This window comes from Lepus europaeus, chromosome 13 (genome assembly GCF_033115175.1).
Source record: "Lepus europaeus isolate LE1 chromosome 13, mLepTim1.pri, whole genome shotgun sequence".
Taxonomy (NCBI): Eukaryota; Metazoa; Chordata; class Mammalia; order Lagomorpha; family Leporidae; genus Lepus; species Lepus europaeus.
In genome coordinates, this window is record NC_084839.1 from 53612423 (window position 1) to 53628510 (window position 16088).

Below are 16088 nucleotides of genomic sequence, written 5' to 3' on the forward strand. Positions count from 1 at the left end.
AGTGATAACACCACCACTCAAAATAATTTTCCCTGTCTCCAAATGAAAATCAAAATTCATTGGCAAATTGCTCTGGGCTGTTCACAATCTGCAGAACCCAACATGCCTTCCCAGGCTCATTGCCCACATGGCCACATCACCACATGAACCAACCCCAACCATACCACAGACGAGCTTTCCTCTGTATTTGTCCTTCAATAATGTTAGATTCTGTCTATCCAGCTCAAAGGATATCTCTCCTCCAAAAACATTCCAGGTTCTTCTTCAATGCAGCTGAAGTAATGATTCTCATCTCTGAACTCATATAACATTTGTTGACTCTGTGCTTATAGGATATATCACCCCATGTCAGAGGTTCTACAGATACATTTAGCCCCATGGGCTTTTGTGTTTCTTAAAGCTGGGACCTCATTTTATAATAAATTTTTAAATACAGCACCACACATGGTGTTGGCCATTTGATGAGTACTTAAAAAGGCTTTTGTGAATTAAATCTAAATATCAGCACAGCTTAAAATCACATAGTTTTTAGAAATGTTAGTTACATTTGTGGTCAACTAAATTTTCACTTGTTACCTTTCCATCTATTCTAGCATGAAAGTCATATCTCCTTTTCATATAATTACTGAAAATTATTTCTTTAAGAGGTGAGGCCACCTAACACTACTAATAGTCAATGTTGTAGTTTGTCTGGGTCTCAATCTTAGCATGGTAGTTAAAAAGACAGTCTCTGAAATTAGATGTCTGCATTTAAAAATCAATTCTATCTTTTATTAGACTTCAGACATGTTATATACATCTCTGTAACCTATTTTGAATGTGTAAAATTGAAATAAATTAAAAGATTACCTATCAATTTTGTTATTGTATTTAATTGGAATAATACATCAAAAATATTTAGCACAGTGCCTAGCAAACAATAACTGCTCTGCAAATGCTTGCTGGAGAAATACTCATCATCCATTCATCTCACATCTCATGCATACTTATTATACATAAACTTTCACAAGATCAACAGTATGAATCATAGTGTGCAAATACCTTGATGAGAAGCGAATTCCACTGAGAATTTCTTAGTTTTATGAGTGTTGCTAATTTGGCCTAATTCACTCTAGATACAAAATGCTGCCGACTCCTTGGGAAAGCCAATCCTTACACAATGCCTGTGCTAATAAATAAATACTGTAGAACATTGAATTACTGCATTATATGAGCTAAATTCCAGGGAATCATATTGCAGTTTGGTAAACAAATAATTTCTTCAGCTGGAATGCAATGCTGAAGAAATTAGGAAACTAATATTCCCAAGTTGACAATAGAATGCTTTGCCATTTATCTTGCATGTGTGAATACCACAATTTTTTTAACACAACAAGAGATCACCACTAGTATGCACTCTGTGGCTTTGTACCTCAGTCTCCTTACATGTTATTTTGGAATCATAATGACAGCAGACTGTTCAGAGTTGTTTTGGAGATAAAATGAGCTTAACACATACTAAGTGCTTAAAACAAGTGATGATAGCACGGAAAGTTTATAGAAAGCATAAGCAAATGAATATATAAAGAGGTAAAATAAAACCATAGAGCCAAAATCCTTTCTGCTTCACCTCACGAGAGCATTTGCTGTTGGAATTATACCGCAGTTATGGTAGTATTAAATATGGCTATTTAATATATGACAAACAGGTTAAGATTTACATGGAGAATCTGGATATTTTTGAGCTTAAAATGTATATAAAGAATAATAGTTCATTTGAAAATTAGCTATTTTGTCTGTCCACTTGAAACTGCTTATTTGAGGGGCTGATGTTGTGTAACACCATATGTTTGCTGGTTAACGTCCTGGGTGCTCCACTTCCATGTCAGCTCCCTGCTAATGGCCTGGGAAAGCAGCAGAGGATGGCACAAGTGTCTGGGCCCCTGCCACCCTCAAGGGAGACCCAGAAGAACCTCCTGGCTCCTGACTTCAGACTGGCCCATCCTTGGCATTTGTGGCCATTTGGGGAGTGAACTAGCAAATGGAAGATCTCTCTTTCTCTCTCTTTCTCCCTCTCTCTCTGTAACCCTGATGTTCAAATAAAAATATCATTTTTAAAAATGATAATTTGAAACAATTTTGCTTTCTTCTTATCTTAAAAATCACAATCAATAATTATCAGGGCAAAATCACATTTGTTCTCTTGATCATTCAAGAACTTAGTAAAGCTTACCAAGTACCCAGCACTGGTTAGTGTAATTATAGAGGTAAAGTAAAGTAATTGTATACTCAACAGGTATATTATAGTGAGCAAATACTATTACTTCCTACAACCTGGAGAATTCTTATCACCTAGAGGTAGACTCCTATTACATTTCCCCTTGCATCCTGGAGGTTACTCTGAATTGGCTGGCCAGAAACTCCTTGTGTATTTGCTAAAAATACCTGCTCCAAAGCCCCACCCAGACTCACTGTATCAGAAATTCTCAGGTTGTCTCCTAGGAATCAGTATGCTTACCTAGCTCTACCAGCAATTCTGGTTGTCATTGGATTTGGAGCAGTTACTTGAATGCCTGGTAAACGCTTTTGTACATAATAGGCACTAGGTTGAAGGCAATTTAGAGTTTGAAATTGGGGATTCTTATTTCAACTTTGGGCTTTTTCTTGCCAAAAATAATTTTAGACAGTTACTTAATATCTTTAAAACTATTGCTTTCCTTGACTATAAAATGGAGTTAATCATATGTAACCATTAATTATTTAATAACTATGACGTTTAAATGAAATCAACATTAAAGTGCAAAACATAATGCTTGACAAAGACATGTATAATATAACTTGTAAGGGGCCAGCGCCCTGGATCACTTGGTTAATCCTCCACCTGCGGGGCCGGCATCCCATATGGGCGCCGGGTTCTAGTCTCAGTTGCTCCTCTTCCAGTTCAGCTCTCTGCTGTGGGCTGGGAGGGCAGTGGAGGATAGTCCAAGTGTTTGGGCCCCTGCACCCACATGGGAGACCAGGAGGAAGCACCTGGCTCTTGGCTTCAGATTGGCGCTGCGCAGGCCAGAGCAGCCATTTAGGGAATGAACCAATGGAAGGAACACCTTTCTCTCTGTCTCTCTCTCTCAACTGTCTATGACTCTACCTGTCAAATAAAAATAAACAAATAAATAAAAAATATGACTTGTAAATATTAGCCTATATGAATGTGGTACTATTTTAATAAGTACATTTAAAAAAGGATGATACATTTAAAAATTTTATTGTGATATTAATATAAATAGGACAGATTTAATGTAGTTCACAGATACAATTCTAAGAATATAATGATATTTCTCTTCCGGAAGGGATATAGTTGTTTTAATCAAATGGCCTTTTGAATGTGTCCTTAAATATATTATCATCCTTGTTCTCAGGAACCCTGTAAGGAGACGTGACATCACTAAATATGTCTACCTTCTGCCACTCCTGTTAATATCAGTATCAACAACATGCTTTTCTATAGATTATTTATTGCTAGAATGTCACTTCTAGAATAATCTTGTCTGTCCTTGGGCAGACAATGGAACTAGGACATTTGTATTCTGTCAATGATATTGTTTGAGATAATGCTTTAAAATAATTCTCACATCAAAAGATTTTGTAGGAAATCCTGACTGAAGTACTTAAAGTTTCTTCTAAAATTAGATAATATTCCTAACAGAAGGGGAGCAGAAGGTACTAATGTGACTTGGGAGTTTCTATTTATCCCGTGTGGTCTGGTTTTCATGTATTGATCAAGCCAAAGGCACCTTGTATTACACCTCTAAAAATGCCCCATGTGTAATTTTTAACATTTAAAAAGACCTAACAAAATGGGAGCTTCTGAATGATAACAGTGCACCTCTCTTATCAACTGTTCATTGTTTAGTTTTCTTTGAAACCTAGAATCCTAGAGAATATTGATCCTGGCAAATAATACAGAAGAGGGTAGTTTACATAATGAATTTGGCTATTTTATATTCACACTAGATAAAAACATCAATTAAAGTTTCAACTAAACTGTCCATATAGACTCCTTATCATGAAACATTAGCATTTCCAACATCATTAAGTTTCTGATTTTATCATTGTGTAGTGAAATTAAAATAAAAAGCAGATGTAATTTTGTCTTTCAAGTAAGGACTGAAGGAGAAACCTACATCAGACACAAAGAAGTTGACCATGGAACTGTGAAGAAATACGACTTTTGTTAAGGCTGAGTTATAATCCATTTTGTGCTCCTTAGATTAGCATACATGGCTTTAGACAAATAACTGTTTATCTGAACAATACATATTTTTGTTCGTAAAATAAAAAAGAAAGTGTGCCACAAGATCATAGTAAATATTAAACAACATAAAACCAGATGTCCACATAGAGAATAACCTTATAACTGGAAAACATATCCACCTAAGCAAATAGCAAATAACCCTTAATTTTAGGTTCCTCTGTAGAACTATTATTGTGTATTCTCTCTACTTATGGGAATAATTTACACTATGTAATGGTATATGCTAAATTTAGATACATGGCATATTTATGCAAAAACAAGTTTATCACTGTTGTTCTATCAAACTTCTAGGAAATGTCAGATACTGTCCTTTGCACCAGGAATAAAATAAGTAAATCATAGACTGGAGTTTACAGTCCAGTGAGGAAGACAGTAAACAAGAGAAGTACAATAATTGTATATACAGTGTTTCTTTAATCCCTTCCTCTCTAACATCTGTAGATAGTATGAAGTCCAAAATTTCATGTCTTGGTTGAACTTCATTCTAGCTCTTTCTTAAAGAAATATGGATTCTGGACTACAGATATCATCACAGTTTACTGAAATGAGATTAACTATAAATATTTGTAGAAATTCAATGTTTAATTTTTAAAGTTTAATGATGCAATATTTCAACGAATTGTAGTTGATGATTATTAATTAGGTTTAAAGTATATAATATAAAATTTCATAACCTGATAACCATATTTTCTTATAAATAAATCAGATAAATGTGAGATAGTAAATCTTAATCAAATTCTCATCACTATCTGTTGCCTGGCATCTCTTTAGAATAGTGAACATAGTTATATTACTACCTCAGAAACTCCTGACTACATTTATTTTGTACTAGAAATTTCTAGAATAAATTTGATTTGAATACTACTCTCAGTAGAGAATTGTGATTGTTTAAAAGACAGATATAATTTAGGTTACTGTTAATCATAAAATATTTTCTGAGAAAATGACATTATCCTACCAGTATTCAGCACTTAAATTCCATATAACTGTAATATTTATGTCTATCTCATTTTTGAGCAATTAAAACTTCAGGGTCCACATGTTCACTTCCAATATAAAGGAATAAAATTAACCTTTGTATGCTGTTTTTGTAATTGGTAAACTTTTTGAACTCATTTATTACATCTGGGATTTTTTCATGGAAATTCCTTAGGATTTTCTATGTAGACACAGCTTCTGTAAAGAGGGAAAGTTTTATTTTGTTATTTCTGATCTTTGCCTTTCATTTATTTTTCTGGCCTATTGTACTAGCTAGACTTTCCACCACTATGAAGAATAAGAGTGGTGAGAGCAGACATCTTTACTTTGTGCCCAACCTTAGAGGAAAGCATTCAGGCTGTCTTCATTAAGTATGATACATGTTGTGGCTTTTGGAAGATGCTTTGTATCAAGTTGCAAAAATTCCTCTCTTTTCCTATTTTTCTGATAGTTTTTGTCATGTTGGTGTTTTGAGTATTGCAAAATTATTTTTCTGCATTAACTGTTATAATAACGTGGAGGGTTTTTTGTTTGTTTGTTTAATCTATTAGTATAGTGAATTACATTGACTGATTTTTTTTTAATAATGAACCAGCCTTGCACCCCTGGAAGAAAATCCACTAGGTCATGGAATGTAATTATTCCAATATACTACTGAATTTTCTATCATAGTTTTCTTAACTATATTTGCAACTATATTCATGAGAGACATTGGTCTAATTTTTGTTCTGTTTTTATTTGATTCTGTATCATGTAATATATCATATAATATAAAGTCTATTTGTGGAGGAAATTGTGTAGAATTCTTGAAATGCATATTAGTATTGTCCAGTGAAAACACTTGATTATAGATATCTTGGGGGAGAAGTTTTTAAATAGTGGTTTCAATTCCCTTAGCAGTTAAAGTTATTCATATTATCTACTTCATCTTGTGATTGTGGTATTTTGTGTTTTTCAAGTAATTGGTCCATTTCATCTAATTTTCAAATTTATGTATACAGATTTGTATATTATGTTTCATATTATCTTTGGCATATTAAAGGGTTACTATGATTTCCCATGCTTCATTTCTGATACCAGTAATTTGTGTCTTCTTTCTTTTTTGTCAGTCTTTCCAGATGTTTGCCAGTTTTTAAAACTCTCCTGAACATAATTTTTTTATTTGTTAAATTATTGTATATTTGAAAGGCAGAGAGAGAGATATCGTCCATCTGTTGGTTCACTCCCCAAATGCCCACAACAGTCATGTCTAGGCCAGGTAAAAGCCAGAGTCTGAAACTCCACCAGAGTCTTCCACATTGGTGCAGAGACCCAAGTACTGGAGCCATTATCTCCTGTCCCCCAGGTTCCTTTAGCAGGAAACTGGATCTGAAGCAGAATCAGAACCTCAGGCACTCTAATACAGTGTGAAGGTAACAAAAGGTGGCTTAATCCACCATCCCACAGCCCTGACAACTTCATTTTACTGACTTTTCTATTGCTTTTTGATTTTCTATTTCACCTGGTTTATCTATTATTTTCTTGCCTCTACTTATTTTGGATTTATTTTGCTCTTCATTTTCTCCATAATTAAAAGTTTAGATTACTGATCTGAGTCTTTTTCTCTTTTCTAATATATGTATTTAGGAAGATGATACCCCTCTCATCTTTTAACTGTGCACCTTTTTTTTTTTTTTACTTTTGTCTAAGTAAATGTATTGTTTGATTTCTTCCACCCATTAGGCTTCCACTGAGTCTCATAAAAATTAAGAGATTTTCCCAAAGCCATGTAGGTAGCAACTGGCACAGACTGGATTAGAGCTGAGCTAGCCTGAAGACTAGACTCGTAACCTCTACACATCCTGCTTCTTGGAGCACTTGGCTGATCCTCATGTTGTCAATCTGGTAGAAGTGTCTTGCCTCCTCTGGTTACTCTTTCCCGCATGGTCTCCACCAAGCCCGGTAGAGAAGGGTGATTTGTTTTAGTTCAGCAGTGTTGAAAGTCTTGAGTTTTTTCTTGAGCTCCTCTTGAGCAGGAAAAGCAGAGAATGCATCGTTACTCATGTGTGACAATGAAAGCCCTAACTCCCTGCTTCTTGCTTGGTTCCCCTGACATCACTGCAGAGGGAGAGTTGGTTGTCTTATTACAGCCTGAGTATGGGACTGTAGGTTCTCTATAGGCCTGGGTAATGGTATGGGGTTTGACTAGAGTACAGCAATCATTATCTGAAAGAATGCTGTCTTGCCAGGTTGTCCCTTCCCCAGATCCTTTCACTAGAGACAGCAAGCTATGAAGGGGCTTATTTTGTGTCAGGGCCTTTTGGGATTTCCAAGTTGCAGGCTTTTTCAGCTCAAAGGCTGCAAAATGTGAGGCATAGAGAAAACTTAGGGAACTCTTAACTCTAATTCTTTGGATATGGAGGTCCCTAGAATTTCTCTCAACTTCTCTTTCTTTTTCAAAATATTCTTATGTTCATTTTCAATTGGGAAAGGCAGTCTCTTGCACTGTCTTTGAACCTCTGCATAGGAATGGGTCTTCGGTCAGAAGTATTTCTCACAAATAGATAAAAGCCCTCACAGGCTATGTTAGACACATCTCTTTGGGAATATATTTCCCTGTTCCTGACTTGAAATGTGCCCCTTTGATCTGCCTAGGTGTGTGCCTCAAATAATGCCTCGTCAATCCCAAAGTTATATATATTCCATGCAGGTAGAAATGTTGTACTTGGCCTGCAGCACCAGAGGTGTGTGCAGACCATCACCCAGCACCTGCAGCTGGATGAGACCTGCTGGTCATGGCTTACTGATGTCCACTATTGCAGCTCATCTTGTTCCGTGTCTCCTATGTGGGGACACACTGTCCCATCCAGTGCCTGCAGGAGTCACATCATTCTTGGTGTCTTAGTCAGTTTGGGCTACTATGACTGTGTAGCTTAAACACTAAACATTTTTTTTTTTTCTTACAGTTCTTAAAACTGGAATTCTGAGGCCAGGGTGCCAGCATAGTTGGGTGCTTGGTGAGGGCCCCTTTCTTGGTTCACAGACGCTTTCTCACTGTGTTCTCATACTGAAAGGAGAGAGCAGTGTCTTATGTCATTTTATCTTTTCATAAGGGACTAAGCCCTGCATAAGGAACACATCCCCATGACTTCATCTAAACCAAGTTACCTCTTAAAGGTATTACTCCCAAATACCATGACCTTGGGAATTAGGGCTTCAGCCTACGAATTGTGGAAGGGCACGTTTAATCCATAATATTTGATGGCTCCAACATCTGCAAACTTTGCAGCAAGTTGACATCCTGGGACTATTGCAGTGTTATTTGCTCAACATTTTGTATATAATGTACAGAGTTTTTAGTTTTAACTATTGAAAGGAATAGGGAAAGTGCATTTCCTTCATCTTCTTGAAAATGGAAGCCCATATTGCATTAAATTAAAAATTTAATCTGTTACTATTTAGATCAAGCATTTTTAAGAGTAGAACATGTTTCCTTACATTAAAGCGGAAACAATACTTTCACCATTACAGTTCTGTTTCCAGATGATCTGAATTTGTATGCAAGGTTCTTACTCATTGTGTCAGGGAGCATTTCACTGCAGGTGTGTCACCTGGACTTGTACTTTTATTTCAGGATAAAAAGAAAAAAGAATGTGACTTAAGAAAATGCTTAGTATGGAGAAAATTATAGGGAGGCTATTCAAACACTGACTTTAAACTGATGGCATCAGGATTTCTAGCAGTAGAGTACCAGAACCATTCGGTCACACCCACAGATCAAAGTCAAATGATTCATGCAGTGTTCACAGAATCGGCTGTGTTTGTGAGACTGAGACTGGTTAGTGACAAACATCCATTTGATGGCAGAATTGTAGCTGCCCTAATTTTAAAGCAGTTGATGGCTTCCACTGTTAAGTGCCATTATCACAAAATGATGCAACACTTATCACAGCAGCTGCTGCCAACACTCTCCTGCTCTCACATCTCCTGCCATGTGAATCCCAGGTGATGAATATCGGATTGTTTATACTGAGAAGAGGTTGAAATATTATGACAGAAAACATAGCTCCTTGTTCCTCTGCTGATAGGAATGCTCCCCAAATTCAATATGAGTGAAGGGTGATGAGGAATGCTAGCTATAATATGAGGATTGTTTAATTCTTTGTGTGTGCAGCCATTAATCCCCACTCCATGCCAACAGCAGACAAGGCAACTCAACCACATCATATTCCCTTTTAAAATGGCTGCACCTATCAACAGCATGACCAGTTTTAGCAAATAAAACATTAGAATACTCCGTTACATTTGAATTTCAAATGAACAACCATTTTTCCTCCATTAAAAGCCTATCTACAATATTAAGCAGGATACATATATATGTTTTGTTTTGTTTTGACAGGCAGAGTTAGACAGTGAGAGAGAGACAGAGAGAAATGTCTTCCTTTTCCGTTGGTTCACTCCCAAAGTGGCCGCTATAGCCAGTGCGCTGTGGCCCGCGCGCTGCACTGATCCGAAGCCAAGAGCTAGGTACTTCCTCCTGGTCTCCCATGTGGGTGCAGGGCCCAAGGACCTGGGCCATCCTCCACTGCCTTCCTGGGCCACAGCAGAGAGCTGGACTGGAAGAGAAGCAACCGGGACAGAATCCGGCGCCCTAACTGGGACTAGAACCCAGGGTGCCGGCGCCGCAGGCTGAGGATTAGCCTAGTGAGCCATGGCACTGGCCAAAGGATACATATATTAAAAAGTATGAGATCTTTATCTATAACTTACATTTAACTGGTCATCCTATATTCTACCTGGCAATTTTACATTAGCATCCTTAGCACTATACTTCAAGCAATTTCTGCCAATCTTTTAGAATTCCTTCATTACATAAACAGTATAGGGCATCAGAAATGTGGGAAATAGAGAATTAGTGGGAATCTTAGAGCAAAGAGTGTATAATTAAGTTTGTGTTTAAAAAATGAGGCTTGGGTCTGGCATTGTGGCACAACCAGTTAAGCATTGGTGCAATGCTGGCATCCCATATCAGGGTACTAGTACCAGTCCTGGCTGTTCTGATCCAGCTCCCTGCTAATGCACCTGGGGAAACAGTGGAAGGTGGCCCAAGCGCTTGGGCCCATGCCACCCTATAGTAGACATAGATGTATCTCTTGGCTTCTGGTTTTGGCCTGGCCCAGCCTTGGCTGTTGCAGCTACTTAAGAGTGAACCAGTGGATAGAAAATCTCTTTGTGTCTCTCTCTCACTCTGTCATTCTGCCTTTCAAAAGAAAATGAGTGTCATTCTATAGGAGTAAGAGAAATAAGCTCTATGCATTCTTTTTTTTTTTTTTTTTTTAAACAGGCAGAGTGGACAGTGAGAGAGAGACAGAGACAGAGAGAAAGGTCTTCCTTCTCCATTGGTTCACCCCTCAATGGCCGCTGCGGCCAGCACATCACGCTGATCAGAAGCCAGGAGCCAGATGCTACTCCTGGTCTCCCACGCGGGTGCAGGGCCCAAGCACTTGGGCCATCCTCCACTGCCATCCCGGGCCACAGCAGAGAGCTGGATTGGAAGCGGGACAGAATCCGGCGCCTTGACCGGGACTAGAACCCGGGGTGCCGGCACCACAGGCAGAGGATTAATCTATTGAGTCTCGGCACGGGCCAGCTCTATGCTTTCTAGTTGATAAAGCAATAAAATTGAATGTATTCCATTTACATGCTAAACATTTAAACATTATAGTATGACAAGGCCCTTTTGTGAGACTAAGTCTTGTTTCTCTAAAGGAGTGATTCTCAAAAATTCCTGGTCTACAGGCACCAATTACAGAAAGCAAATGATTAGAATTTACTCTGGGCTTCCTACACTAGAAACTCTGAAGGTAGAGTCCCAGGAGGCATCATGAGTCCTCCAAGAAATTATGATGTACAGGTAGGTGTGAAATTCCTGCCATGTCTGAATAGCAAGAAACAACACTTGCCCTGTGGGAGAAATCTCACAATTTGAAGACTTTTTTCGTTTTCCTGGCTATCTAGCTTTCTCTAAGTTTATAATATATATTTTTAATTTTGGATCTAAAACCAATTCCTGGAGCAAGGACAGTCTATTCAACAAATGGTGCTGGGAAAACTGGATTTCCATGAAGCAAGACCCCTATCTTACACCTTACACAAAAATCCACTCAACATGGATTAAAGATCTAAATCTATGACCCGACACCTTCAAATTATTAGAGAACATTGGAGAAACCCTATAAGATATAGGCACAGGCCGGCGCCGTGGCTCAACAGGCTAATCCTCCGCCTTGCGGCGCCGGCACCCAGGGTTCTAGTCCCGGTCAGGGCGCTGGATTCTGTCCTGGTTGCCCTTCTTCCAGGCCAGCTCTCTGCTGTGGCCAGGGAGTGCAGTGGAGGATGGCCCAAGTGCTTGGGCCATGCACCCCATGGGGCACCAAGACAAGCACCTGGCTCCTGCCATCGGGTCAGCGCGGTGTGCCTGCCGCAGTGTGCCGGCCACGGCGGCCGTTGGAGGGTGAACCAACGGCAAAGGAAGACCTTTCTCTCTGTCTCTCTCTCTCACAGTCCACTCTGTCTGTCAAAAAAAAAAAAAAAAAGATATAGGCACAGGCAAAGACTTCTTGGAAAGACCCCGGAGGCACAGGCAGTCAGAGCCAAAGTTAACAATTGGGATTACATCAAATTGAAAAGTTTTTGTACTGCAAAAGAAACAGTCAGGAAAGTGAAGAGGCAACAAACAGATGGGAAAAAATATTTGCAAACTATGCAGTTAAAAAAGGATTAATAACCAGAATCTACAAAGAGATCAAGAAATGCCACAACAACAAAACGAACAAACCACTTAAGAGATGGGACAAGGACCTAAATAGACATTTTTCAAAAGAGGAAATCCAAATGACCAACAGACACATGAAAAAATGTTCAGGATCACTAGCCATCAGAGAAATGCAAATCAGGCCGGCACCGAGGCTCAACAGGCTAATCCTCCGCCTGCGGCGCTGGCACCCCGGGTTCTAGTCCCAGTTGGGGCATTAGATTCTGTCCCGGTTGCTCCTCTTCCAGTTCAGCTCTCTGCTGTGGCCCAGGAAGGCAGTGGAGCATGGCCCAAGTGCTTGGGCCCTGCACCCACATCGGAGACCAGGAGGAAGCATCTGGCTCCTGGTTTTGGATCAGCGCAGCGCACCAGCTGTAGTGGCCACTTTGGGGGTGAACCAACGGAAGGAAGACCTTTCTCTCTCTCTCTCTCTCACTGTCTAATTCTGCCTGTCAAAAAACAAACAAACAAACAAACACCTGAGGAGGCAAACATATTATGACCATCTTGAATTGACCATGATATCAGCCTACTAGGAAAAAAATGAAACAAAACCCAAAACAGAACAAAGTGAAGACAACCCTAAAGGGATTTTACCTTTACTACCTAACATCTGTAAACAGGCTCCTTACATATGCGTTGTTACTGTAATTCGCATGACCACAGAAAAGGCAGGATTTGTTATCTCCAATTTGTGAATATTACATATTCAAAGTATATATAATTTATCATAATTTATTTCACAAAGCTACTTTGAAACCTGAGGCAGTGCTATGGTGCAGTGGGTTAAATCCTTGGCCTGAAGCAACGGCATCCCATATGGGTGCTGGTTTTGCTCCACTTCCAATCCAGCTCTCTGCTATGAACTGGTAAAGCAGTGGAAGATGGACCAAGTCCTTGAGCCCCTGCACCCACGTGGGAGACCCAGAAGAAGCTCCTGGCTCCTGGCTTCGGATCGGTGCAGCTCTGGCTATTACAGCCAACTGGGAAATGAACCATTAGGTGGAAGACTCTCTCTCTCTCTCTCTCTCTCTCTGCCTCGCCTCTCTGTGTATCTGTGTAAATCTGACTTTCAAATAAATAAATCTTTTTAAAAGAAACACCTTGGGGTGTGCCCCACAGGGATACAAAACACTGGGAAGAGTTAACCCTCTCGCCCCCAGGAGTGGCCCAGGGAGAGAGAGGCTATCTGAGGGGAAGGAAGCACAAAGGAACCTGCTGCAGACTCCGGGCAAAGCGAACGGGGACCTGTGAGCGCTATAGGAGGAAATGCAAGTATGGTGGGACCAGCTCCAGGCACAAAGGCAAAGGGTAACATATAGTTAGGAAACAGAGCAATCAAAGCCAGATCTGTCAGTTTCCAAATTCTGTTTCTCTGTTCAATATGACATTTTTTCTACCTAATATGAGGGATCTTCAAAACACTAATGGAAAATGGTTACTTTAAAAAAAAAGCTATGCATAAATTTCAATTTTTGGCTCTACAAAACATATTTTTATTCTACTTTCAATAACTTTTCAGTCTCCTCTATAAGGCTCATGGATGGAGCTCTCGAGTGAACTGAACTAAGTGAAGTTCCAAAGGTTTACACGTACTATGCCTAAACCAATTAATTATTTAGAGAATGTCTTAGTGTGTTCTCCAAACTCTCCTCCTTCTTTGAATTTCCCTTCAATTTGCATTTTCTTTTTAAGATTGATTGATTGATTTGAAAGTCAGAGTTATGGAGAGGGAAAGACAGAGAGAGAGAGAGAGATCTCCCATCTGCTGGTTCACTCCCCAAATGGCTGCAACATCCAGAGCTGGGCCAGGCTGAAGCCAGAAGCCAGGACTTATTCCAGGGGCCCAGACACTTGGGCCATCTTCTGCTGCTTTTCCCAAGCCATAAGCAGGGAACTGGATCAGCAGTGGAGCAGCCAGGACACTAAAAGGCACCTATATGGGATGTTGGTGTTGCAAGTAGAGGCTTTACATGATGTGCCACAAGGCTGGCCCTTTAATTTGCATTTTCATTGAAGACTACATCTATATTTCATCATGATGATTATTCACTCTTCATAACACAGACAGTACAGCGTGTTTCCTTTATTTTGTCAATGAATTATATGCTAAGCCCAATAGTGATTTTATCCTTTAATATGTTTCCACACCATTTCAAACATGCAAAAATGCATATGGTTAAGGTCTATGTCTTCCATTTGTCTTTTAGCTCCTTCAGTGACTGTGACCATGTCATACAGAGGGATTAGTATTCAAGAATATCTGCTGCATGGATTTCAGCATCCTAAGACACAGTGCTTGATTTTGCAGTTATGAAGAAGTTGGTTGACCAACCAAGAGAATTCTAGGGAAGCAAGGAAAAAACAACACATGATTGATATCTCTTAGGGGTCACAGTTCAGTAGAGAAACAGGATGAAACATCTCAATGTAATGTGCACCAATGTTCTGGACATTAGAAATATGAAAGAAACTACTAAGATTTCATGGAAGAGACAGAAAAGGCTCATACAAACTAGACCTTCTAATATAACTAGAAAAATAAGGAAGACATTGATAAGACACATGATGAATAACATTCCAAGCAGAGGAATCCCATTTGAAACGTGTAAGGGAAGAGACTGGGTTTGGGGACCACGTGCAGTTCAGCATTGCTAAAGCACAAGAGCAGAAGGTAGAGAGGGCTGAACTGTGTGCTAAGAGAACACACACTCAACGTCATAACGATGGACACAAGAGACAGCTGAGATTTGAGGTAAGTAGACAGGGACAAAGGGCTCCAGTGACTCAAGTTTGATGTACCGAGGGGTCGGTGCTGTGGTGCGGTGCATAAAGCCTGCACCTGCAGGGCTGGCATCCCACATGGGTGCCAATTTGAGTCCCAGCTGCTCAACTTCTGATCCAGCACCCTGCTAATGTGCCTGGGAAAGCAGCGGAGGATGGCCCTAGGCCTTGGGCCCCTGCACCCACATGGGAGACCCTGAAGAAGTTCCAGGTTCATGGTTTCAGAGCGGTCCAGCTCCAGCCATTGCAGCCATTTGGGGAGTGAACCAGCAGATGGAAGACCTCTCTCTCTGCCTCTGTCTCTGCCTCTCTTTAACTCTACTTTCCAAATGAATACATAAATCTTTTTTTTAAAAAATGTTTGAAGTACAAAAAATAAAAATAAAAAACCTAAATGTTGGTGTGCAAGCCTGATGAACAGAAAAACATGCCTGGAAAAAAACTCCCCCACTACTAAAAAACAAGACAGAGAAAGTTAAAAGTAAAACAGTATATGGTTACAGCTGCACCTGTCAAGCTCCAAGTGCTGATTCCCCTGCAAGGAGAAGGTCATCAGCTACTGATTGATATGCTGGCAAAACCATCTACAACCTTCTCCAAGCCCCAAAAATTATAAACCCTCAGGGAACCTCCCCTAAGGATTCTTGTTCAGGAACCTCTCCCACTGTGGGAGCTTTCCTTTGCCTCAATACAACTTTGCTTCCTCTTTTTGATTGACAAACATTTCTTCCTTCTCACCCCAAATTGTCCATGGTCTTCATTCTCCTTTGTCATGGGACATGAATGACTGCAACTATAGACTACTACAGCACTAACCTCTGGGTCTTAATGAATGTGATCTTACTTGGGATTATGGTATTTGCAGATTTAATTATGGATTTCATCATAAGATCATCCTTGTATACTTACAAGAGGAAGGAAAGGGAGATTTGACACACAAAGGCATAGAAAAGCAAACCAGGTGTAGCCCTAGGAAGAGACTGGAGCTATATAGCCTCAAGCCAAGGAATACCAAAGAATCCTGGCAGCCATCAGAAGCCAGAAGTGTGGCATGGAGCTGATTTTGCTTTAGAGCCTCCAGAATGGAGAGCAAATAAATTTCCATTCACTTAAGCTACAAAGATGTGATCATTTCTTATGAAAATCCTAGGGACCTAATACAGTGGGAAACTAAGGAATACAGGGATGGGACATAAAACTAGACAGGTAGATCATAAAGATGGTGGATGTCATATACTAAAC